The 25,454-nt window shown below is 41.9% G+C and overlaps 1 long non-coding RNA gene across 1 annotated transcript in view; it reads right to left on the bottom strand.

The window, feature by feature from the left end:
• Positions 1-25,454, bottom strand: part of LOC109283238 (uncharacterized) — a 259,540-nt gene that overhangs the window by 173,104 nt on the left and 60,982 nt on the right. Inside the window, exon 2 of the long non-coding RNA XR_009464008.1 lies at positions 13,674-13,792. This is a non-coding gene — a long non-coding RNA (uncharacterized LOC109283238). The remainder of the gene's footprint in view (positions 1-13,673; positions 13,793-25,454) is intronic.

Consider the following 25,454-nt stretch of genomic DNA (forward strand, 5'->3'; position numbering starts at 1 on the left):
TCTAACTTCCTCTTGAAGACCCCCAGGGTAGGGGAGAGCACCACCTCCCTTGGGAGCCCGAGGAGAGGTTTTATTTTAGAAACAAAACTCTATTACTGAAAGCCTTTTACTCTGCATGACAGAAAAGCCTTTGAAGGACAGGAGGAGTTTTTAGCAACGAGGAGTCTATAAAGGAAATATTACAGCTAATAACAGATTTTATCATTAAATACTTTTGCAGCATGACAGCAAATGGCACTATCATTTAGTCACAGTCACAATACTCCTTGATCTCCTCCCCACACCCCAGCTCAACCTGGCTATTACAGCACCTAAGATTTCATTAATGTATTTTATCACCAGTATTATCATATGGAAAAAACTGAAGCTAAGGATAGTTTCCCTGGCATAATTTTATTACTGTAAAGTAAGGGAAGTAGACAGCTCCAAGGCCCAAGAATCACTGAGGCACACTGTTTTGGTTAAACAATGCATTGGGTATGGTAATCCTACTGACATCTGGACACGAAACAAAGCAAGAGTGCAAGCAAAGGTGGTATTTCTGAATGATGGGATTATCTAAATTCCAAGCTGAATATCTTCTGCGGTGAGCAGGAACTCTTATGACACATGCCAATCGCCAAAAACAAACAAACCAACACAAAACTAGTGGAATAATTAGAGCCAGACCACATACCCCTTCTTACCGCCGGTTTGGAAGTTATTTGCAGATACTGACCCACTAGTTTCAACCAAGTCATTCTGGCGAGATCATCAGTAGGAATGATCAGTTTTTAACCTAGCTCTTAGAGCAGTGGTTCTCAACAAGGGCACTGCAAGACCTCCTCAGGAGTGCTGTGATGTAGGTACGGCCTTCTCCCAGAAACAGGTAAGTTGAGCACAAAAGGGTTCTCAACTGGGGATGCCGCCACTTTCCAACTGGCTGTGGAGGGGTGCCCCGACTCTGAAAATATTGACAGTCACTGTCTTAGAGAATCCCTCAGTAACACCTAGACAGGTTCTGGAGGATGCCAACTATTAGTTGAGAGTAGACCTATTTGGCCACTTATACCACCCCAAAATTAATTTTATCCTGTTCTCACACAAAGTTGCTATTCAAGCTGGGAAATTAAGAAAGAACATCCAGTCACCAGTTGGATAGCGTTAGTTCACAGACTTAACAGCATCCTTACTAGGGAGGGTTACGTGAAGGCAGTCCTCTTCACGGAAACTGGAAAGAAATGATTATTACTTGCATTGGCACATGTGGTTACCTAATCCACAAGCAATGATTCAAAAAAACATTCAGACAAACTTCAGACAATTGACCGTTTAATAAATGAATGCTCAGTATATTCCTCTGCTGGAATTTCTAGAAAACATCCTATGGCCTCTGCTGCTGCTCTTTACTGGTTAACAAGACTCAGACTATAGTTCTTGCTATGCATCATATGTAAATGCTATATATCATCCTCCAAACCCTCCAACACACATTCTCAGAGCAAAAGTTGATCAAGCTGATGATCAAGCTGCTGATATCATCAGTTGGGAAGTCCATTTTCCTCACTGCATCAGAAGATTAGACCAATGAAAGGTGGTTTGCACCAGGAGAGGTTGATTCTTAAATAATTTATATGAGCACAGCTCTAAGTTAATGGTGTTACAGCTGGGGTTGTTTATGTCAGCTGAATATCTGGTCTTGAGGGTTAAGATAACAACACATTTGGCCTTACTATAAAGGCTCAGGGAACAAAATAAGAGGGAGCCTATACAGGAAGAAACACTGCTCTCTCCATTCACTGTCTCTTTGTATAAACATAGATTGAAAGTATTATTTTAACTTTAGCACTGCTTCTTGACCTTTTGGCTAAGATCAAGTGTATAGGAATAAACAAAAGTTCTTTCTTGCCAGACAGTAGTGCGTGTTCACCTGTAAAAAAGACTCCACAGACAGTCCTCCTGATCAAATTATTAAGCTCCTAATATATTGTCTTACTGCCAGCACTCTTATTCCAAAGACAAAAGGCATGCCGCCTTCAGGGTAATGTGGTGGTATGAATGACCCACATATGGGCATTATAAAAATGTTTGTAACATCCCCCTCCCCGTTCCCCTCCTCCCCCACCAGTTCAGAACTACTCTTTGATAAAGGATGTTAAATATGACAGACTGAGGCTAACAATATACCCAAAGCACGTAGGACAATGAGAACGAGCCTTGGATCTAAGCTGCAAAGGCTCCCCTTGTGCAAAACGTTCTTTTCTAAATGTGCTGGGTATGCACACTATCTGCTGTCTGTATCTCACTACACTCAGTATTAGAATACCCATGTCTGATGTCTGAACTGTTGCATACTAATTGCTTTCAGAGTCCTGAAATCTCAGAGCAAAAGCAACCAGCTGATGGTTAAGCTGCTGGCATTCGCAGTTGTGAAGTGACTTGCTGTTGCATTTCCAATTAAAGGGAGCCCTGGGGAGCTGAGTTGGAGATCCAGAAGGTCAGAGTGCAAGGTCAGGAGGCTAGCCAGATCACGTATCTAGGAGGTCTGACCAGAGCCAGGCTGGCTATCCAGAGGGCCAAGCAGAAATACAAGGTCAAGAGGTTAGCTGGGTCAAAGATCCAGACAATCCGTCGGTCAGCAGCAGCATAATCCAGGGGTATAGCATCTTAGGTACAAGGTTGCACCTTGTTGCCTGGACATTTCCCCTTCTGGGTCAGGGGACTGATATAGCACTGGCTCATTGCTAGAGACTGGGCCAAACTGAACCCCAGTTTAAGATTTCGAGGGTCAGACTCATTTCTAGTTGGTAGTAAACTGGCCTGGACCTGAAGCAGCAAGTTAGAGGTTTACGGTTCTCTTTTCTATTACTGTTCCTTGTATCCCTCTCAGTGCCCATTGTCCAAAAGGTTATAATTCTTTTCATTTGATACTATACATACAATGCTTCCAGTTGGATCAGGGTACATTACCAGCTAATGAGTAGTGAGGGAGGGAAAAGAGATCATTAAAATAGATAATAATAATCTGAAATCAGATACGATTTAAGGTTTCCAACTGAAATTCACTTTCAGACGTTGGCGTCAAACTCAAAACTCATCGTAGAACTAAGTCCTGCGGGAAATTAGAACTCACGGAAGAAGAGTGTCACACAAAGGCCCAAGGAAAAAAATTACCGCAGGCTTGTGCGCATTGTTTTAGGACACCTTCTGTAAATCTTAGCTGGCACATTGCTTGCAGACACACTGATTAGATTCTTTTTTGCAGTGTGTTATTATGGGGCACAAAAGAAAAACCAAAGAGGATGAGCAGAGCTAAGGAATCAATGTAAGTAGCGTAGCTGGTCGCGGTAAAATAATGTACAGAGAAATTTCACCTTTGGGGAAATGAAACAGAAAATTCAAATTTCTCCATACGTTATTTTACCATGACTAACTATGCTACTTATATTGATTCCTTAGCTCTTCTCTTCCTCTTTGGTTTTTCTTTCAAGGGCCTCATTAATTGTAGCACATTTTTGTTTGATAGAGTACCGGCAGCCTTTTACTCCGACAGTAGTCTCCTTGATTGTGGAAAGCTTTTGCCTAGTTTTGCCTTTTCCTTACTCAATTCCAGTTTCTAACTGACCACTCCTTCTTGGCCTTGTCAGACTGATTACTTCCTCATCTCACAGCATATATTATCCTATCATTTCCAGAACGCTGTCTGCTGCGTCTTGGGTTTATTATCAAGTAATCACAGTAGAAACTCGCATTTTTAGATTCAAAGCAGGTAGGACAAGATAGAGGGAAATACTCCAGCTACTGCTCTTTAAAAAAAAGTAGAGGTGCTAAATTTACAGCAAGAAAATTGTGCTTGCAGAGGTATTTCTTCTGAGAAATAGTGTCACCCAGTGGTCTTTTGACGTAATGGCTATTATTAGCTGAGAAGATACATCAGGCTTTTCTCCGGCTATTTAAAGGCATTGTTAGAGGTAGAATCGGGTTTTTTTCAGTTTCTCTCTATTAAATATGCCCAATGCAAGTCCCCAAAGGCATGTGCAGCTATACCCACTATCAATGAGCCCATTCCAGTGGGCAAGTAGCTCACAAAACCACTTCTAACGTCTTTGGTTTTCCTATCGAGTCCCATATCCCTGGTTGGCAAAACATCCAAATGCATTCATGCCATGTATGTCACTCCAGTTCGTACAGAGCTGTTTCTTAAAACCTGAATGTGCTACCCAGACAGAACTACAAAATGAATCACCTTTAACATGATCTATCTCAGGGCTGTTTTCTTCCTTTCAGCCATCCATTGCGGACACAATCTTACATTTTTCTCTTCGCTTGTGGAAAACATTATGTCTGCTGGAGACTCTAATTCTACCAACACAAGTGCAAAATGGACTGGGGTGAGGATTTTCTTTTAAATAGCTATTTCAGCAGTTTTGCCAAAGCACGTTTAATCCTAGGAAATGCTCTTGGATCAGAGCACCCCAAACAGTCAATGGTTCATATGCAACTTTATGCTAGGATATCTTTGAAATGTTATCAGGATACAGTTTAGGAAAGGGTGAGAACCGAAGCATGTCCATCGTGAAGGGGAAGCAGGGGAGAGGGGTATTTTACTTCCAAAATGGCTAATTACCATACTTCAAATACAGAGACAGTTTAAAATTCTTCCTTTATTGAAAAAGGGAGTTTATTTAATAAAAGCTTTTTAAAGCAAGTGTTTGGTCCCCTAAAGAAAATAGCATGTTACTAGTTAAAGCACTGAATTGTGACTCAGTTCCAGGCTTTGTCCAAAGCTTTAATCAAGTTATTTACTCCCTCTCTTCCTCATTTCCCCTCCCTCATACATTGGAGACAATCCTTCTTTTCTACCACTCTTTGGCTGTCTTGCCCATTCAAATAGTTATTAAATAAAGGTGCAATACTTCTTGCAGGTCCTGATCCGAGCTGGGGTGTCCATGAACTAAATAAAATAATTCAAGAAATCATTCTTTTTGCAGGGCAAGAAATGCCTTGCAAGTAGAGAGAGGCATTTTCATTTGCTCCCATTATAGTTGCGTTGGTAACATCAACTACTGTTTCTACTGCAGTCAAAAAAACCTACTTTGTATTTCATGTAAAACCATAAGGTAGACTCAAGTTCTGACATCTCAGGAAAATGAAAAACCAATGCTTCTTGGCTATCAACTTTACAGACTACTGTACTACAGAATCTGTGTACAACTTTAACTGCTTAACATACTGAGAAAATATATTTTAATATAGCAAGTAAAACTAAAGCAACTTGGAAGAGACACCTCATCTTAAAGGTCAGTAGCAAGTAGAATGCAACAAAAGGCATCTGGGGAAATTTTCCATTGAATGGTGATAATAGTTGTGCTGTAAATAACCATGGCATGCTGCAGAGAGATTTCTTCAGTATCCTAAGGTGGATTTTACAAGATCCTATTTCATTTTTAAATAAAAGGACAGTAAATTGCCTTATAATCAAGGCCCTTGCTACTCACTTAAGAAGAACTGAACATTTGCAAATTAATTCTTGGTAATTTTTGCTAAAACCATATTAAAATAGCATCAAATCCTTGAGTGCTTGGAGTGCATGTTTTATGACACATGATGAAGCTGAAGCTGCTAGTGTCAGGATGTTAGAGAGAGGTTTCTTCTGGAAGAGAGGCAATCCTTCTGGTAGAAACTGAGTTAGAATGACATTGTTACTATGATAGTCCAGAAATTATACAAAATGCAAAGGGGTTTTTTTGAGTGATATCTTTTACTGGATCAACTCTTTAATTGAGATAAAGTTAGATAAGCTTTTGAAGGCAAAGCATTCTTCTTCAGGATTTGTCTAAACCATGAGCCAATGAAGGACACAGGAGATAAGGTGATCTACTCTGAAAGCACCTACCCATCACCTATGTCACTGCAAGCTTTGGAGTCAACCAGAAAATAAATAGCTCAAGAAAATGAGCATCCTCATGTCTTGCATGCATTTCAGAAGGGGTAAGATCTAGTTGACTATAATAACAGGAGATCCAACTTAATGAGTCAGGAGGTCACTTCTAGTCCTAACACCTCATTCTTATTTCCTCTTTAGAACAAGTAGGCAGCAAAAGTTAGAGAGGCTGTGAAATTAGAGGGTGCTTCTCAGGCATTAAATATATCCCTCCTTTGCCCTTGTTTAACTTTTCCTTGACATGTGAGATTTTATGCTAAATATTTTGGCCATGTATAAAATTTCTGCATTATTCTTCCGTGGCTGACAAGTCAAATTCCCCATGTCAGACCAGCACAGTCATTTATGCCACTCATTGTTTGCTCACAGAAGTATCTATTGAGAATATAATATGGTATTGTCAGATCAGAATGACAGCTGCTGATAATGCGTGTTTCTCTGTACTCTGGGTGCCGATATTCCACTCTAATATTTGTTGAGGTTTTAATGCTCAGGGAAAAGAGCAGCGTTCTTAATTCTCACTATAGCTAGATGCAGTTTAGGACGTATATAACTTAACTACAACAAAAGACCGACAGGGTTTTTTGGTGACTTCTTTTGGAAGTAATCCTAGACTCTGAAAATAGTATGAATAATTTGTTCTGTAAGCAGATGACTGAATGTCTGACTGTGCATGGGCATCCGTCAAGCAATCTGTTACGTGATTTTATTTGTTAGGTGCCATATAGTGTCATAGGCAGCTTTAAGGTCAATAAAGACCGTATGTTTTTTCCCTTATTTCAAATCCATTTTCTATGTCAGATGTAAGTAATGTAACTTGGTCAGTGGTACACCACTTTTTCTGTAAGCCAGCTTGTTCTTTTGGGAGCTGGGGATCAGTGATGTTCTCTATTTTGTTCAGGATTATGTGGTCCATGAGTTTGTATGCAACAGAGTAGTGAGATGGGTCGGTAGCTCTTTGGATCCTCTGGTGGTTTATTTGGGTTTTGGGATAGCAATGACATCAGCTTTTCTCCAGATCTTTGGAAGTCTGTTACTTTCTAGACATTTATACATTAATTTATGAAGCCATCTCTTTCTTGTGATACCAAGCCTTGCAACACATTCTGGAAATATCTTATCTGGTCCCGTGGCTTTGCCAGTCTTTACCACTTTAATAGCTGTCTCAAACTCATGGTCAGAGATGAGAGCGATTAAGTTAGGGTTGGTGCAGGGTGATTTAAGTTGTTCATGAGTCAGGTGTCTAATCATTTCTGTGTGTTGCTTGCTTGGGTAAATGGTGCACCATGCTTGTCTGTGTGAGCGGATCATATCCAATTCTTCTATGGTAGCAAACCATCTCTCCTTTTTAATCTTGTTCAATGTGGTAGCTAGCTCTTTTATGACTGAAGCATCATTGCATTGTTTGATGATGTTAAAGAGTTGTTTGCACTACTCCTTTCAGCATGGCACATAATGGTTTCCATAGCCTCTAGGTACACGGAGTTCAACTATTTCAATTAGGCAGTTTATAAATGTATTGTTGGTTTCTGATGGATCCTTTAATTGGTTTGCTCTCCTGTTGGTCAGACTTTGGTACTTCTATCAATCCATCTTCCAAAAGCTCCATCTCTGTTGCTATTGCTACTGGAATATCCCCAATCTTGATGTTGACAATTGAATTCACCTGCATATAAGATTATCTGATCATAAATAGGCAGGGAGGTGATTGACAACATGGCAGGGGGTAGATTATACATGTTGACAATGATTATGTCATTAACCTGGACAGTGCTCCATTTGATTGCACTCTGGAAAACATTATGTCCCTTGATAATGTATGGCAGGCTGTTACTGATGAAAGTAGCAAGGCCATGGATCCTGCTGGCTACAGAGCCTGCAAGCCCATTCAAAAGGTCAACAGTAAAGTCTCTGCATGAGTAGCTGCCTTTAGATGTTTAGTCAACTTTAAAGTGCTCAGAACCAATGCATTTATAATGGTATATGCCCCAGCAGAACATCGTGTTTCAATGTGGTCCAGAAGTTGTCACACTGAAAAGCTCGACACTACACTTAGTGCACTAAGGCTCATAACAGGCTGCACAACTTATACACACACAGATGTACTTCCACTACTCTTGGACATTAGACTAAGTGATATAAGAAGACAGGCCCTAACATCATTACTAGCAAGAGAGGCAAGGCACAATGAAAATTATCTGCTCCATTAACTGTTAACCGAAGACCCAAACAGATGGAGGTTTAAGAGAGTTAAAAGTTGTAAATTGTTCATGCACAAAGCCCACAGGTTCCTGGAAGAGATTGGGAATGCCAAACCAAACCTGGGCAGGAACAGAGTGGGCTGATTGCTGGGAAAGGTTAGGCCTAGTCCCACAGGGTTTTACACCAACACCAAACGAGTCCCCCATTGGGCATGACCTCCACAGGGAAGAAGGGTTCAAGCTGAACAGACTGAGAGCTGGATACGGATGCTTCAAAACAAAACTTCACAGAATGAACATCTTGGACCATCCCCCGTGTGAATGCGGTATCCAACAAACAGCACAGCGCTTAATTGAAAGCTGTAATCTTTATAAATGCCGAGATGGAGTCAGTGGAATCTGCACATTGAGCAATAATACCTCCCAGATCTGGAAGTTGATATCTGATTAGGCCTGTGCAAAACAGCTAGTATTCGCTTCAGATTCAGAATCAGCCGATTCGGGGGACAGTGATTTGATTCGGTGATTTCAATCTCTGTCCCCATTCAACTCAGGTGATTCTGAATCAGAGATTCGACCGCTGCCAAATCTCCTAATCAGCCAGGCCCATCCCTCGCCCACCCTCCCAGCTCAGCAATGGCTGTCCCGCCCGCCCCAGCTCCCTGCACTTGTTAAAAAAAAGCCCTGACTCAGTGGGTGCTGCCGGGCAATCCCCGCTGCCCCGCTCTGCCCCCCACTGCCCCATGCTGCATAGGGGGCTCTGCATGAGCCCCCCCAACCACCCCTTCCCTACTCCCCAGCCCCCTCCATGGCTGCCCCGCTCAGACCAACTCTGACCCTTTAAGAAAAAAAAAAATGAAAAAAACCCCAGACACTGTTTCTGCCAGTGGGGGTGACCCCCACTGCCCCCCAATGCCCCACACTGCATGGAGGGCTCTGCAGGAGCGCCCCCCACCAAGCCTCAAGGCCACCACAGGAGTGGTGAGTCCCAGGACTTTTCTTGGGGGGGGGGGTTCTTAAAGGGCCAGAGCTGGCCCAAGTGGGGCACCCGTGGGGAGGCTGGAGTTGGGGGGGAGGGGTCGGAGGGCTCATGCAGAGCCCCCCATACAGTATGGGGCAGTGGGGAGCAGTGGGGATCGCCCACCCGGCAGCATCTGGTGAGCACCAAAGCTTTTTTTTTAAAGTACCGAGCTGGGGTAGGGAGCAACCATGGTGGGGCTGGGAAGGGTCCCCCCGTGGCCCCCTCCCCAAGGCCCCCCTCCTCCACCCCTAGTACTTACCAGCTCCGAGTCCAGCTCCAGCTCCCTGCTGCAGCCACTGGGGACTGCCTGAATCATCAAAGTTCTCCACACCTTTTCTGAAGATTCAGACAGCTTTGAATCAATTCAGACCTTTTAATTGGTCCCCTAATTCGATACGGATTTGGAGATTCGGCCACCAAATCGGGCTGAATCTCCTCCGAATCAAATCACAACCCGAAGCTTCGCACAGCCCGAATATCTGATACCCCACAAAAGAAAAAGATCAGTTAGATCATGGCTCCTGGTACTATTTCAGAATAATAGTTCCATCTCCAAGACCTTCGCATGTGGATGGTATTACCACTTATATATAATAAAAACACATTCCAGAAAGACAGTGTTTGATATCCTTCCAACAAAATACCATTCAGCATGTAAAAGAATTCACATTGACTTCCGATTTCTTATAAAACTAGTGGATATTGCCTGCTAGTGAAATTGAGACCAGAATCTGATTCTGAGCTTTTTTTGTGTGCAACACATAGCCTGAGAGAGAATTATTTAAGATCCTGAAGCAGCATGAGGTTGGTTTTTTAAAAGCTGGTCTGTGCTAGCTTAATTTGGGTCTGACTGAATTCCCTGTGATGGCTATTCAGATTGTTCTATACTGTTAAGATCTGTATAGTCCAGGAATACTACTGCTATTTTTACTCCTGTAGTATCTGTGAAGTAACTCAAAGGGCTTAGAGACAAAGATAATGAGTTATGTACAAGGGGAATAAAAAGAAAGAAACACAAATAATCAGAATATGAACAATTTATAAAATATAACTATATAAGTGTCAGCTGCCCTCATCTGCCTTTTGCTATACCACTCCTTTCTCCCTGCACATCTCTTATCCTTGGCTGGAATTAATACTGTTTCGAATATTAGGCTGTCAGGGCCAAGACGACAAAATATGGTCACTAGATTAAGGAAACCGTAAGCCTCTGAAAATCAAAGCCCAAGGGAGCTCTTCCCAGAAGAAAATCCCATTTCAGCTGCAGGGAGAAAACATAACGTGTTTGGTAGTGAACACAGGCTAAGACTGTAAACTCTGGAAATGAATCAAAGACGAAGACTCTAGAGCTACAACCCAGAGCAAAAATATTTCCTGAAACCCGGCAGTCAAACAACCAGGTAATAATCCCTTTTTACTGGCATAATTGTAGTGTGCCAGTAGTGAATCAATCTCTTTCAGTCCAAATGCCAATTTAGCCTCTGAGAGGCTAAGTTCACTAACTTATAATGTATCCCACCTTAGCCACTGCCTCCCAATTAGGCCCAAAGTGCGAGCACAATTTTTACCTTTATTTCTTCGTGCCACAAGAAACAGCAGGAAGCATAAAAAATAAAGTCACATTAATGTAAACCAGCAGGAAATTGCTGAAGAACACACACACATCTATTTCCTCCACCTCTTCTCTCACAGGGCTACATAGGCAATTCAGTCCTTGATACAAAAGCTATTCACTGGGGCAAAAGGGCATGGTTATAATGGTGATTTTCTAGTTTTATATACAGTAAAGAAAATGCTTGCTTCTTTGGGAAAGTCTTTGAAGTTCTTTGATTGTGATTTTATGTTGGTACTTACTCGTACCAGGAAGAGATTTCAGCAGCCGCTGGATTATTTCCCCTTTCTCTATATGTTTTGTCCTTACAGGTGTAGATAATGAGATTATCATATTGTGGCATCTTATAAAATAACCTGCCCTAGTCCCCTGGTGAAAATTAATCTATACTGTTTTGACCGCTGACAAAGCAGGTGCTTAGCTGCCTCAGGCCATACATGCTAAGGTAACACACACACGTTTAATTCTAGCAGTAGAAAACTTCCATCGCTAGAAATTATCCCAAGAGAGAAAGCAGTACAGGCATTCAGCTTGCAGCTGTTCCCTGCTCTATAGGCTTTCCTGAGACAGAGGTGATCCCAGCCTGTGGACAATGTGAGCTTCTCCAGTCCTTCTTCAGCCAGATAGGCTGCAACAGTGGGGCAAAATGCCTTGCCCTTTTCTCACTCGGGGGACTCTGGTGTGAGAAACAGGTAGGGTACTCTCAGCACCACTCCCTCCACTCAGCTTCTGGTGTCCAGGAGCTCAGCAGAGGGATCAGCAAAGCAAAGCCCCCTGCCTGCTTCTCATACTGGGAACTCTGGAATGAGAAACAGGTAGGAAACAGACGGTGGCTGCCGTCCATCCCCACCCCCCCATAAACTGAGAGGGTGGGAGCAGATGCCCCTTGTGCCTTGTCCAAACTGGGATGACCCTGATCTCTGTAAGGCATGAGTGCCTTTCCCCACGGTTCCTCTCCTCCTGCTCCTGGGAGGAGTTAAGCCAAGAGAAAGTGTGCAGACATTCATTCTCCTGGGAGAAACTCTCCCAGAAGCAATTTCTACCTCACTGTAGTCAGATTACCTTTCTCCCAGAACAGCCATTTTTGCTCCGTGAGAAAAATCTTGTGGTTTCTACCGAGAGGCAATTCTTCTGGTAGAAACCGAATGCCTGTACATGGCCAAAGAGAGCAGCACCAGCATAGCCAAAAGCTAATGACAACAGTGGAACTTGCTAGGCACTAGTCTCTATTACAGCACTCCTGAATAACCTAGGGAGAACATGTTTTAGGAGTGAAACTGGTATAAACAAGTGAGGATAAAACATGAAGAATCAGTTCGATATAATAAGCTGCAATGTAGAAACTCTGACAAGAAAAATAGAGGAGATACTACTTTTTTAATGGAAATTAAATTACTCTTATGTGCTGAATTTGGATTTTTTTCTGGACTAATAATTCACCCAACATCAAGCTCAACCAGATGTTCAAGGATTCACTATATTGAAGGACAGCACTAATGCACGTGTACAATACACAGCAGCTGATGCAGCCAAAACCACCAGAATAACATTCCCACAATCAACATACTGCAGCTTTCAGCAACAATATAAAATCATCCTTCAGGTTTGGACAGTCAACAGTACAATATCAATGGACATCCAGTTGACTCCAATACCCTTATCTGCCCCCTTTATAAAATGCAACCCATTCAAAACTTCATTATAAAAAAAGTTCATTTAAATCATGAGAAACCCGCAAGACTCCAAGGCTACTTCAGAAAACTACTGTTTTGTCTCTAAGGCGAGATGTTATTTGGGTCCCAAGCATGAAGACGTTTTATGTCACAAGCATTCAATTTTGAGCAGTTATTTGCAAATAAATGGCTTCAATTACAGCTTGACCCACATACTCCAAGTTATTTTTTTCCCCAAGAAGAAAAAATTAAATTCCCTATAAATAGACACATGCAGCTAAGATGAAGAAAACAGCTTTCAGAAATTAGTTTTCCTCTGAGTGGTCTGAACATTTGTGAGAGAGAGATAGCTAGCGTTCTTCATCATCACAGCAAGTCTCTTCCTTATCCACAGTCCTGCCAAACTCAGAGGGAACTTGCATTCTACATGAAGTGACAAGCATTGGAAGCAACCCAAGTTATGAGGCTGTCAAGCTTTTTTAATTCCTTGATGGTCTCTTCTGTCCATGATTTGGTTCTGTCTTAGTTCATATTCATAATAATATAGAACCATTTTGTCTAGATGAAGAGAGACCCAAAACTTAGCCACACCAAAGTCATGGTCAGTATGGCCACACAAACATTTGCTTTCCCAAAGAAGAAAGGAAGCAAGCTGCAAGATATACTCCAAACACCCAGTAACACACAGGCAGACCCAGGTTAGTCTGAGAACCCAGAATCTGAACACACCAGTTATTCTACTCACCCATTTCCACCAGTGAACCCACAAACTCATAAGAAATATTTTCCCTCTGCTGTCAGAAGATGTACGTACGTTCTGTCATGGCCCAGATATGATATAAAGGCATTCAAGCATGCAGAAAGCTGACTGCATGATAAAATGCTCACTATACATTTATTTTCCAAAACAAAATTATTATTTTTAACAGGAAAAAATTATGGCCAAATAAAGGGGATTTTTGTTAAATAGCTATGACTGATTTAGTTCAGCGCATCTTAGTAAATCTACTTACGTATTTTGGTGTAGGATAATTATTTGAATCTTCTATGTCATATATAGAAACAAGAGAGAAAATCACCGCTATTCCAAGCATACAATTTCTAGTAAGTTTTGAGTTTCATATAAAATTGATTTTACTGTATACAGTGGTACTAGTGCCTGATGCTGATGAATTACCCTGCTAGTGAAACACAATTTCTACTAAATCAACAAATAGTTTGCTATAAAGTCCATAAGACTCACTCAGTTCTTGTAACAAAAACTCCCATCTCCTCTTCATTAATCCTTGTTAGCAAGATTTAATAGATAGGGGAAAATTCCTGTTAGTCTTATGGTGTTCTCAGCCATTCTCTACTGATTATCTGTAATGATAAAAAAAAAAAAAGAATGAATTTAAGTCACAAGAAAACCATGCAACTGTTAAGTCTACTGCAAGAAGTTCTTCTCTCTAATTATCATTTTGGAAAATAATGTATTCACCTGTTAATCTTACAAATGTGCATTATTAAAAAGAGATTTAATGAAAGAGATTTAATGCACTGAGAACATAACAGTTGGACTAGTTCACAATAAAGCCTCTACCAGAACAAAAGAACCAGTACACAGTTTTTTACATAATAAGGGCTCAGACTTGAAGCCTCCTTTCTACACCATTATAGTTTTACACTGATACAGCCCAGTTTGAAACACACATCTGTCCTGCCTCCGCTCATAAAAAAAAGTGTGAAATCAATAGAAAAAAAAAATAAATAAGTTTAGAATCAGGACTGGGAGCCTTTATTCTGGATCCAGTCATTTTGCTTCTTGGTGAAATACAGCCAGGAAAAGCTTTCTTGTGGCATTTCCACCCAGAAATAGAAGTAATTTTGTACTCTCTCACATTTATTGTTGGGAAAATGTTCTTTTGGGGAGCCTTTACAGGTGAAATATTATTGGAATGCTCTCTATCTTAATCTTTGTGACTAACATAAAGCAAAATGAGATATTATCCAGGATTTTTTTTTTAAGTAAAGGAGCAGACAATATAGCTTTTCCTGCCAATGCAGTTCTCCATGAACAGTCCTAAATACTATACTCAGTGTCACGGTAAGAGATATAGGGCCAAATTCGGGCTTCTAGCATGAAACTATCATAATTGCTACCAAGCATATGAGCAGTAGCACAGGCGGCAAATTATTGTAAATTTGAACCCATATTCAGGCTGGTTTACACTCCAATGCTCACTCCTTGTGTACATCTGCATGTACGAGTTATTAGCAGGAAATGGGACAGGGAGAGGGAGCAGAGCGGGGTTGGGGGTGGCCAGGTCAGAATGCAAATATGACTGTATAAATACACACAAGTCCTGCATTATTTGTGTATCTATACAACAACTCATACTTGCATTGTGACCTCTTCAAAACTCCACCTAGGAAGGAGCATCTCCGTCAGTCTGAAGGGAGCAATATTTAAGCTGTCACCACTCTGCAGCCCAAGCCAAAAATCGCACCCATGTTCTTTGCATTTAAAAATTATTTTCATAATTAAAAACATTCAAATTCCTATGGCTAGTATTGCCCATTTCTTCCATCCAGTACAAGCAATATCCAATCCATATCACCAATAACCAGCACTCTGGAAAGAGTTTCTTTCCGCTATACAACCTAGCAACTTACATCTATTTGCTTCAGCCCCTCAGTTATTTCAGTCAGTTGTGTATAGGGACCAAGGGCCAAGTCAACCAGGAAATTATTTTTTATTTTTTCACTTGTAGAAACATCTGATCAGATGAAACTGCCTAATTTCTATTTTTTATGCCTGATAACTCTCATTCATATGCACCAGGTGTTTTTGTACATGGGAATTATTTCAGATCAGCAGAGTTACAGTGCCACACATGGGCTGACAATTGGATACTCCATATCTCCGTGAAAGTGGGTTTCCTCCAAATATATATAAAAATATAGCTTTGGTAGAAGCTGGTACCCAATGACTATTTAATTCACATTGTAAGCCCTGGATCTAAGTCTTATTCTCAATAGTAATAAGGCCACATCTAAACTACATAAAATGTCAAAGTTAGGAAAACCAAACTTTAAGATCATTACTGCGTCTGACCAGAGTCTATAGCACACAACAAATAGCATCGCACCACTTTGACTGAACCTCATTGTCCACGTTCACTCTGTGCCCTGGGCAAGGGGATTTTAGTTCATTCATCATTCGCCAGGTGCTGCAGCAATACTGCAGGAACTTCTCAAAGTTAGCACAGACTCTGTAACACTAAGCTTCTCCTCTCCAATTGTTTTAAAAATGATTCATATTGTTTGACTCCACTGCTACAAATTTGTCCAGTGTCAAGATTATACATCCTTAAGAGAGAGTCTCCCATTCTTCTTTCTGCTCTCTGCTGAGTTCCCCCATTTCTGCGGAAAATGTGGATTACTCAGGCTTAATGGGAGCCAATTTTGTAACATCAAAATTGCGTGCTATTAGCCAAGGCTTGTAACTGTATTCCTTAAAATGAAGGAAGAAACAGAGTTCTTTGGTGTACACCTTCAGAGATCTTGCAAGATTTATGACAAAGTCTTGGGTACCAGGCAATCATACAAGATGCATTTATGAACATACTATTCGAGACAAGTGTTCAAGTAACAGGTAGACGGTACGCGAGGCAGAATGGACTTGAGAGTGAGAACATCTGACCTTTAGCCCTGAGATCTGCTGGGATGGGCACGAGCACATCATAATCCTTTTCTGCCTTCGTTTTTTTTGTTTGGTCATAATTAACTCACAAGGGTGCCGAGGATACCTTCATTAAGCTCAATGGAAATGCTGCGTGGGAACCTGCACAGACATGACTAGGCTTTGAGCCAAAAAGCCCACAGCCCTGCACATACTACCTCACATGATATATAATTCACACAGAAATGAAGTTCTGCAAGCAGAGACATCCATAAGGCACCAAAACCCTGGTGATTACCACATGAGGAAATGTAATTAGAAATTCATAATTAATGAGAAGCAGGGTAACATCAACCCAGAGCACATACAGGGCCAATGTGGCCCCCTTGCTCTGCAGCAACATGACTCTCTAGTCCCAGTCTGCTAGACACAGAGCACATTAGCATGAACATAGAGATGTAAATCTTATTCCCACTTCACACTACATCACCGCCCATTCTCTCTGCAGGTATTTGTTATTGTTAATTATTATTTCTATTGCAACTGCACCCAAAACAGAGATCATGGCCCCACTGAAGAAGGCACTATACAAGCAAAACAGCACATAGGCTGCCCCTGGAGCTCTGAGTCTGAACTCTCCCATTTAACTATGCAGTTTCTGCTCATCGTCTACTCTGCGTCTTCCCTTTTTGTGTAGATCCCTTAGCTACTGCTAAGTGCTCTTGGTACCTAAGTGCTCTTCTGATCAAGCAATAATTATTGCTATTTTTATTTAAAATGTTCACGAGGCTCAAGCTCCATTGGCCTATTTTACAGCCCTTTGTACAACACTAACGCACTTTAACAGGTCCCGCTGCTTGTTCCTCTTGTAGCAGCAAAGTCAGTCTCTTCTTATGCAAGCACACATTTTATATTGCTTGGATGCAAGTCAAGTCAGTATGCTGATACTATCTAAGGGCTAGAGGTGAAAGGTTTGGCCAAGCAGGATGAAGAGTGTTGCAGTAATAAGATGTATTTTTGTGCACCACAATGTAGTGTGGTGTCTTGGTACCCAAGGTAGCTTGGAACAAGCCCTTCTGAGAAGCAAGGCGTCTTGGTCTGGGTGGAGTACCATGTTAAAGAGGTTATATTGCCTCTAGTATGCAAGCTTGTCCAGAGCTAGCTCAGGTATTTCTAGGCTGCCCAGAATTTTGCATTGTAGACATACCATGCATGTTAAGGATCGTCTCCTCATAGCTCCATTGACTCCACTGCAGTATGCAGTAGCTCATGCAGTCAACTGGCACAAACGGCCAGTCTTGTGCCAGTTGAAGTCTAAAACTTGTGGCTCAAGATTAGACAACTTTTTTTCTTAGAAACCATGAAAACCCAATTAGTTGTTTCTGTCAGTCAACATCAACAGCCAATTAGAATCTATTAGTTCAAGTATATGGGTCTAAATGTGTTTACGACTCTCGGTTAATTATGGGTTTTTTCCCTTGAAATATTGATAGACTGGGAGACTATTCATTAAACTCAATTACATAGGCATTAAAAGGAAATTTAGGCCTCTTACTATTAAATTAATTCAGGGAAGTCCTATGGCCTGTGTTTGTACAGGAGATCAGACTGAATGATCACAAGGGTCTCTTTTGGCCTAATAAGCAAATGCAAAGTAATAGATGTTCATGAATAGACCATAGGTACTTAGCTTGATGTGGGAATAAATAGGGCCAACCTCCATTTTGGCTACTGCTACCTTCAAGAAAAACAGAAGGAAAATAGATCTGATATTAGAAGGCAAAGTTCTTTGGGTAAATGTGATATCTCTTACTAGACCAAAGAAGTAGCTGGAAAAATGTTCTTTGCAAACTTATGGGTATAGTCACCCTTCTTCAGGTATAGGGAGTTTCTACTGTTCTGAGATCTCCAAGAAATGAAAGAAGCTAAAGTGTGGTGGAAATTAGGAAAACAAAAGCCTGTCTGACATCCGATTCACCAGGTACCTGCCAGACCTGACCTTTTACACTTTTCTTCCCCCCACTTCCTCCCCTCCCTTATGAGACTCCTTGTGCCTGAAGAAGGGTGATTGCACCCAAAAGCTTGCAAAGAACATTTTTCCAACTACGGTAAAAGCTCTGTTATCCGGCATTCCCCGGGAGCCTCAGAGAAATCGGAAGTGCTGCGGTGGGCACTTCTGGTTTCTCTTTATCTTACAAGCTCGCATGCCGGTTAGTGGAGCATGCCAGCTTGTAAAATGTCAGATAACAGAACTTTTACTGTACTCAGTTGGTCTAATAAAAGATATCACTTCTACCCAAAGAACCTTGCCTTCTAATGTCAGATCTATTTTTCCTTCTGTTTTTATTGACGGAAGCAGGATTGAATCGATTCACTTTCAGGCTTTTTGATTGTCTGTACTTAGGAGCAAGATCCATCTGAGTCATGGAGCATCTTGCAGGATTGAGACCCCAGTCTGTGATCTACATACGGTAGCTCTGCTAACCAAGATGCTGAAAGGGAGGAGTCTTCTGCACAAGCAGACCAGATAGGTGTTAAGCTTGGTCCCCGTTCCAAGTTTACGGTTAGGAGAGAGGCACATTTTTGTTTCTTTCTTTAAAGTGGTCTCCGTTTCTGCACCTAGAATTCAGGCAGCTGTTTAAATGGTGGGTCCTTGGTGGTGCACACTTGGAGGCTCATAAAGAAGACAAGCTGAAGCCTTTTCAAATATCAGGATTGTCTGTGTCCCTTACAAGGGGATACCAGTAAGGGAGACAAGATCACATTATTAGAGGATATATTTTAATTTGTTTCTGTAATGATTTAGACCCTGCCAAATCACTTTAAAATGCTTCTGAAGCACTATTTGCCACCCTCACAGAGTTCACGCTGCTTTCATTTAATGAATTGGATATGGTCCCTTTTTAATAATATTATGCTTAAAACACCAGCTTTGTTTCTCTTAACATTAATTTCAGCAACTGACAGTCAGCAACCATCCCCGACATGAAAGGGATTTTCTTGCCATGATTTAATGCATTTCACATCCTGATACTTCCTTCCTTGCTCCTGCTGGTTTAAACAAAACTAACTAGAAGCACCATTGCAGTACTTAATTTATTACTGCTAGCTGATAAAACTGTAACATCCCAGAGGCTGTTTATTAAGGTATCTGTCATTAGCAATTTTTTTAAGGCAATTAATGACTGTTCACACACAGCTCCATAATAAATACAAAAGTTCCCTGATGTTTCTCAAACAAAAACAAAAATCCCGTAATACCTAAAATTAGGAATTGGGAATTGACTGACATGACTCTGCAGTCTGCCAAAAAACTGCTTACAGATAGAAACATTTACTAGAAAAACTACTAAAGAAGCAATGAATAAATATTGCATGAGCTTACAACAGTTTGCGCTGCTCCTTATCTGTTTATTTAAAGGAGATATTTCTAAACAGTGGATGTAAGCCCTGAAGCACTGCTTAGAGAACCATAACGTAAAGCATTTGATGATACGGCACTCAAGTAAATACCCCTGTAGCTGTTTCTTCTTCCACCCATCCCCCCCAAATTTCATGCATTGATTGTCTCGGATCAAAAGGAGTTAAAATAGAAAGGGCAGTATTTTCACATCAAGCATTTTAACATGCTCCTTAACAAGTAATGATGACAGTCTCCTGGAAACCTACACACAGGAGGTTTTCCCTGCACTGCAGATTGCAGCAGAGTGTAGAGATACCCAATCTAACTTTAAACTCTCTAGTGTGGATACGGGAGACAGTCTCACTGCAGCAACGTGCATGTTAATTTATCTCACCAAAAAGTCCTGGTCTAAGTACAAGCTGGATACTGATAGACAAGTAGAGGGAAACAAAGAAACGCTACTGGTCAATATGCTAGGCAGTGGTTATAGTACAACGGCTGCTCAATTTCTGGTCACGATTTTTGTAGGCTTCGTAGAAAAAAGTTTTGAAGAGAGATTTATAGGAGGATGATACATGGGTTCTGAGGATACTTTGCAGACTTGTCTGTACCTTGGATGTAGCTTCCCTGGGGAAAACCTCACAGAATACAACTAATAATGTCATTGCAAAGAAAATCATAACAACTGTTATATGAGATTTTTGAACTTGGGAACATTTCCACTAAAATGCTGCAGCATTGAGGGCTTTGCTGAATAAAGATTCAAATCCAATCCAACTCACGTTGAAGAAAACGTGAGTCTTTCCATTGGCTTTAACAGAAACTAGATGAGGACCCTAAAGAAGGTAATGCATGCTGTAGTCCTGCTACAGTTGTATAGGACAGTTTGCCAAACCTCTGCAAAGAATACTAAAATCTTCAGGGAGAAAATTTTCAAAAACACATTTAAGTGACTTAGGAACCTGGGCCGTGTGTAGACGAAATGAGAGGCATGTGTGCATGACACTTTGAAGTAGGCTAAATGCTTTTGTACCTCTTTAATGGTGTCAGTATTTGCATGCCTCGGTGGCGTGTTGCACATTAGTTTCAGCTGCTGTAGGAAATTCGGTGGCGTAATGCGCCTTAAATGACTTGGGACGAAGCAAACTAAAATTCCTTCAAGGAGTTTTAGTTTGCTGCCTCTACAGCTGTGGAGTGAAGCACCAGGCTCTGCGCAACTCCACGACTCTGCAGGGAGCCCTGCAGGCAGCCTGGCAGCAGCCCGGGAAGGCAGCTCTGCCCAAGAAAAGCGGCGAGCCTGATCTTTCCCCCCCCAGAGCCTGCCTGCCTAAGCTGCGTGGGGGCCCGGTGCTTCCCTCTGAAGCTGCAGTGCACCCCCCCCGCCCCAGGACCACCTGAGCCAGGTACCTGTGGGCAGGTGCCACCTGGAGGGGGCTGCCACTGCCATGGAGGGAAGCACCAGCCTCCCCTCCCCCCCCCCCCCGAGAGGCAGGTAAGTCAGCGGGGTATGTGCATGACACAGGGGTTTAATCAGCCCTAAATTGAAGCTGTGTTTTTGAAAACCCACTGCTTCAATTTAGGGCCCCTGTTTTGTCTACACACGCCCCTAAGTTCCAATTGGAAATTGGCAGCAGGGTACTTGAACTAAAGCTCAGTCAACGACCTTTAGTTCAAGGGCCCTGCCACCATTTTTAAGCATGGGGATGCTGATACACAGGACCAGCGCTCCCTCTAAGCTGTGCGGTGTGCTCATGCTGCGCTGCCAAGCATGCTCATGCCATACTGCCAGGCGCACCTGCATGGCTGCGCACGCCACACAGCTTAGAGGGAACACTGCACAGGACACCAGAGGCTGCTGGAGCATGGCAATGGCCCCACTCCAGAAGATTTGATTAATTGAGTCTGGGGAATGAAAAATCCAGAGTGCTGGAACAGCCTCGGCACTTGTATATAGGCGCCCTCTATCATGAGGTACTAGAAAAATGCACATTCGACTATTTAATGCACATTAGCTACAGGCTAATGCACATTAAAGTGCACGTGTAGACATGTCCTCAACTCTTAGGAGCTTAATTCTCATTAAAAGTATATCAGGCTTCTAAAGCCTGTTTAAAAATGGGAACTGGGTGCTTTTGAAAGTTTTACACAGTTTTAAAAGAAAAAAATATCTAATTCTATTGGACTTCCCACACATGAGAGCTCTTTTAAAATTACACAGACCATCAATTCATAATGTGATTACATGCCAGACTGGGTTTTTTTACTCATATTTTCATATGTACAGTGAATCAAACTCAGTAGCCAGTGGTCATATTTAAGTATCTCAGATACTTTAATATAAACAGTAGGGGCCAGGACATTAAATTAGTCCAACGCATTATAGCAGCACACATACCTCTGTATCAAAGTGTACATTTAGTTTAGTTAAAGTACGACACAACAAATCTGTGCCCATTTTGACCTGAATACCACATTTGAGCAGAAATGAGATCAAGTGAGGTTTGATCTGGGGATTCTGTAACTCAGAAAAACAAGATATTTGTTAGACTAAAACACAGAAACTCTTTTTGCCATGCAAATTCATTCCCTTTCAAACATAAAGGACACATTGAAGTTTACAGAGTTCGGCTCTAAGTAAGCAGCTCAGTTTGGGGTTCATAATTAAAGCTTTTCATTTCAAGATCTAAAGAGCAGAGCGCTGGGATTTGCTTTGGAAGCCTGTTGTGTTACTGTACTAGCCGGGGATACTACGATTGTAAAGTCAGGATTAACACACTGAGCTCCTTAGCTGGCTTTTCTTGCTACTTGTCCACTTCCCTCTTCCCAAAAGTTAAGATATAATGTCCTCTCACCATTATATTCATTCATTCATTTAAAAAACACGGCAGTTGCCACAGACACATAGATTTCATTTCCTGGAATACATCCACAAACAACTTCAGGCTTCAGAGCTCACAGGCTAAAAAGAATCAAATGCTTGAATGTCAAACCTGGAAAATCTAAGAGCTACAGGAAGTGATATGTGTGGCTCAATATATAAAGGCTTCTTCGAGAGTCAAAATTGAACTAAATCCCCCAGGATAGCATCTTGGGCAATGTACGGTTCAACAGTTCAGAAGTGATGCTGTGTTTTTCATGGTGTTGTAGTTTGGGTGTCTCATTCTCCCATTCCCTTTATAAGCAGATCTCTTAGAGAGGACTACATCTCCTGTGAGATGCACCGGAGTCTCCCCTCTTCATTAGTGAAAGCAGTGAATCTTGGGAGTCTCCGGCTGCTGTAGAGTGGGATGAAATCCAGCTGGGATGGCCAGCTCATAAAAAGAGAACATGATACCTCCAAACTGCAGGTCTCCTGAGGAACAGCGACATCATTTCTGAACCTAAACATGTCTGCTTTCAGGCACTATGTTATATTTTTTATAAAAATAACATCCAACCCTTTCTTTGGCGAGCAGACTTTTCATAAGAGTGAGCGTTTAACTAGAAACCCAAATTTCCCATTGGAAGAAACAGATTTGATAGAAGCTTTATCAGCCTGCCCTAGTGTTGTCCCCTGCCAAGTGGGGGAGAAAGGAGACTAAGAAATGATGGACAGCGTGCCATCCAACAGTAGGGATGCAGACCTGAGTGACAGTGGGCCTGATTCTGCACACCAGGAGTAACTCATAAGAACTTGTTGGAGTTGCACTGGTGCAAAGCTCCATAAGTGGGAAGGTCACAAGGCCCAATAGATGGTATGGGAATGATCCCCAGAGACAGCGGAAAGAGAGCCCTCAGCAGGCAGCCCATGGCTCATCTGCACCAGGCAAAAACAAAGAGCCAGTGGTGCTATTGCACCAAAAACTGACTTGCTTTTTAAACGTCTCACTGCCTGGATTATGACAGCAGGAAAAAAGAAAGAAAATCTTGCATTATTTTAATTCTCATCACACTCATTGACACCCTGCCCCTGTCTCTGGCACTCACTTGTGCATGTCTCATCAATGCAGACTAGGGCATGACACTTCTATGCATCATTATAAAAGACAAAGTCTGCTACGTACAAAAATGTCACCAGCATAAGATTTTTCTCCTTCTCTTGATCAAATAACAGCAGCACTGGAATTTCATTTATGTATCAAACAAGGGCAGGAAAAGGAAACAGGAGAATCAGCCAGTTATATCAGTAAAAACCACCTGAAAAAAATAATACAGTGTGATGCAAGAAGCATGAGAGGCCAGTATTGTGGTAGAATAGAGCCAGGAAGTACAGGACAAAGAACAGGGCTGAAGCAGGGATGTCAGCAAGTCAATTATCCCTGTTCAGGGAGCAACAATGCTGCACACAGACAAAGTGCCCATCACTCCACTTCTCTCTCTTTTTTACTCTCTCCACAGAACCTTACTGTTTCCTTTCCAAAGAAAATATGACACTCTCCCCCTCCTGAATACAGAGGATTTTAATGATTCTCATCTGCTTTCCTCCTATGTCTCCTTTACTTGCCCCATGACCTCAACCCAGCCCATCTCCTGACCCTCTCATGTACGCTCTCATCCCCTCCCTAACTCTTCCCCTTACCCTCTTATTCTTGCCCGACTCTTTCTTTTGAAAATACAAATGCAACGTAGCCTCCTGCCTCATAAAAATTACAGCATTGACAACTGGGCTAGAGAAATAACCAGAGTCAGAAAAGTTCAACTCCTCTTCTCCTTTTCATCTTTGAAGTCACTGCGATCACTGTCAAGAATTCCTCTCCTCCATCGCCGGCTTCTATTCCCTCCCAAGTCCTTTCCAAAGCGTCTTCTGTCCATTGCACTCATCCCTTCTTAGCCAAATTTCAGAACCACTACTTCTGCCTCTTTCTACTTGACTCATCCATCCTCAACACAGTCAACCACATTCTTTAAATGCTGTCCTCCCTTCCATGTCTCCATCCCTTGCTAGCTCCCCTGTTAAAATCCAAATGTTTACGCGGCATGTCCTTTGGCGGATCTTCCTTATCATTAGCTTTCTCTGAGATTCCCGTAGGATCTTCTGCCCTTGTTCTTCCTCTCTTCTCCCACAACAATGCTCTCTGGATTAACTCAAATTTAACTGCTTCCTTTATGCTAACTCCAAGATCTAACTGCTTCCAATCTGCCTCCTCCTAGCCAAGCTAAAATTTTGGCTCGTCTCTCTGTATATATCTAGTCATCAGCTTTAGCTCCATGTGGCTAGACAGAGCTCTTAACCTTTCTTTCCCACAAAGCCTCCCTAGCTCCTCCTCCCTCGATCATTGTGGACTATATCACCATTCTGCCTCTTGGCCAGGTCCATCACCTGGGTAACACCTTCCATTTTGATTCCTAGTTTTTAAAAAAAGAAATCTATAAATTTTTAAAGCAGTCTCCGGTTCCTACCAAAAATGCCTAAGCTACATTGTCCTGGCTGCTTTCAGTCATAATTGTAACTAACATTTGCTGGCCACAGCCGTTAGCAGAATATTGTGGGCTGTAACTGTGTGGATTGGTGGCAGACTGGACTGTAAGGCTTTTATAAAGAGGAGTCTATCAGGTCTGGCTCATAGCTTGCACAATGTAGCTTGGCACAAGTTGAAGGCCAAGCCTAGTAGAAAGCCAATACCTCTAAAAGAAGCATCTGAGAGAGCAGAAGGTAAAAAAGCAATACTCATGGTATACAGGCCTGCTAAAGGAGGATCGGGGTTAGAATGATGTATGGATAAGTACCAAATGGGGAAGGATACTATTTGAACAGGTCTAGGGAAAGAAAGGGTACCTGCAAAAGGATATCAGTTTATCTGTTCAAAAGCATGTACTCATTTCAGTAGCAGAAGACAAGTGAAAAAGTATTTGAGGGTGTCTTCCAGATGTCAACAACATGCAGCACAGAGCTGAAAACTTATCACAGCTCATGATTCTAAGAAAATCCCCCTGGCCTTGGGTGAAGGCCAAAAAAAGAAGGCTCAATGTCTACTTGG

The sequence above is a fragment of the Alligator mississippiensis genome, chromosome 8 (genome assembly GCF_030867095.1).
Source record: "Alligator mississippiensis isolate rAllMis1 chromosome 8, rAllMis1, whole genome shotgun sequence".
Classification (NCBI taxonomy): Eukaryota; Metazoa; Chordata; order Crocodylia; family Alligatoridae; genus Alligator; species Alligator mississippiensis.